The following is a 2,350-nucleotide window of genomic DNA, read 5'->3' as shown; positions in this document are numbered from 1 at the left end:
TTTTTTTTGGTTTTTCTCCGGTACCGGGAACCGAACTCACAACCTTGCGCTTGCCAGGCAGGTGCTTTGCCACTGAGCTAAATCCCCAGCCCCTGTCAATTGTATTTAATCTTTCAAAGAACCACCTGATTCATTTTTTCTTTGTATTTTTTTCTTAGACTCCACTGCAATATTTCCTGCTCTACTTTTAATACTTTCCTCCTCATACAAGTTTTGAGCTTTACTTGATTTTTTTCAACAGCAGGTTGTTTACTTGCCCTCACTGTTTTTCTTATATGTGCATTTACACTATGAATTTCACTGGTAGAACTGTTTTCATTGCAACCCATTGCTTCCAGTAGATTGTATTAGCATTACTTTTTCATTGTAGAAACTGTTCAGCTTTTTCTTTAATTTCACCTGTGACCCACTGGATGTTCAAGAGGATATTGTTTAATTTCCATGTGTTTAGGGAGTTTTTGTAGTTTCTTTTGTCATCGATTTCCAACTTCATTGCACTATGGTCTGATAGTAAGCATGGAATAATTTCAAGTTTTTGCATTTACTTAAGCATGTTTTAAACTAGTATGTGATTTATTTAGGAGAATGTCACATTTCCAGCTGAGAAGAATGTATATTCTGATATTGTGGGGTGGAACACCCTGTTCATCTACCAAATCTATTTGTTCAAAAGATTGGTTCAGTTTCAATGTTTCTTTTCTGATTGTTTTATCTAGTTGATCTGTCTATTTGTGACATTGGGGTATTCAGTTTCCTGTTACAATTGTTGTCAGATTTTTTCGATTTTTTATGTCCCTTAATATTTGTTTTATATCCTTGGGCATGCTGTTACTTGGTGGATGCATATTTATAATTGTTATCATTTCCTCTTGAATATTTCCCTTTACAAGGATGCAGTGAACTTCTTTGTCTGTGTTAAGTAGTCTTGGCTTGAAATCCACTTTCTTTGTGATACAATAGCTACCCTTGCTTTTTTCTGAGTTTCTGTCAAGCAGAGTGGTTTTTTCCATCTTTTGACATTTAGCCCATAATTTTTTTTCTTATTTTAATGAGAACTTTAAAAAAGGACAATAGCAAAATGATAGCAACATAGACAAAAACAAACCAAAGCAAAAACACTAAGAATGATACAGGGTTTCAGAACAAAATGATAGGGATTAACAGTGGTTGTTATTATATATTTTTATCTTCATAGAAATTAGTCAGCTTACCAGATGTAAGAATGCAAGATTGATCAAACCATTAAAGAGAATAAAAAATTAAAACAAAACAATTATAAACAATACATAGTTTCACCAAATAAGATAATAAGAATTCAATAATGGTTCTTATATTGCATATTGTTTTCTTCAAATTAGTTGTTCAGATTACCAGATATAAGTATGCAAAATTGGTTAAAAAATAAAGCATTAACTGTTCTTTTCAATAAACCTTTAGACATCAGCAGAACAGTTATCCTGGCTATACTTCTGCATACATATATATATTTGCCATTCCTTCTTTCTTTCTTTTCCTTCTTTCCCTCATTCAAGTTGTTTCTTTTTTAAGCAATATCTTTCCCTTTTTAAATATCTGTTGTACATTTTTTGGTTCCACTTACTCTTTCATGTTCTTACACAAGGAAATGATGTTTTCACCTGTGGGTCTGATTTATTTCACTTATGAATATGTTCTCAATTTACATCCATTTATCTATAAAAGCCTTTAGTTTATCTTTTTTATAACTGAGTAATACTCTACTGTATAAAATTACCACATCTTTTTTATTCATTCCTCAGTTGATGGACATTTGGGTTGTTTCCAAGATTTAACTATGACAAATTGTGCTGCTATAAACATAAGTGCACATATATGACTGTGGCATGATGTTTTTGATTCTTCTGGGAAAATATCCAGGAGGAGAAAATGTAGGTTAAGTGGGACTTCTAATCCTAGTTTTGTGAGGAATTGCCACACTGATTTCCACAGTGGTTTCACAAGTGTACACTCCCATCAGTAGTGGAGAAGTGTTCCTTTCTTCCCACAGCCTCTCCAGCATTTGTTATTAGTTGATTTCTGGATGATAACCATTCTTTCCATGGTGAGATGGAATCTCAGTGTTGTTTTAATTTGCATTTCTCAAATGACAAATGATGTTGAACATTTTTAATATATTTATTCACCATTAGTATTTCTTCATCTGAGAAATGTGTCTTCATCTCAGGTGCCCATTTTTGGATTGTGTCTTTGAATTGGGAGGCTTTACTTTTTAACTCAATATGTGTTCTAGAGAGATGTCCTTTGTCTGAGGGGTAGTTAGCTAAATTTTTTTCCCAATTTGTGGATTTTCTTTTTACTCTATTAGTGATTT

The sequence above is a fragment of the Chinchilla lanigera genome, unplaced genomic scaffold (assembly GCF_000276665.1).
Source record: "Chinchilla lanigera isolate Chin_1 unplaced genomic scaffold, ChiLan1.0 scaffold00025, whole genome shotgun sequence".
Taxonomy (NCBI): Eukaryota; Metazoa; Chordata; class Mammalia; order Rodentia; family Chinchillidae; genus Chinchilla; species Chinchilla lanigera.
The sequence above is the reverse complement of the archived record's forward strand: the minus strand, read 5'-3'. Positions refer to the sequence as shown.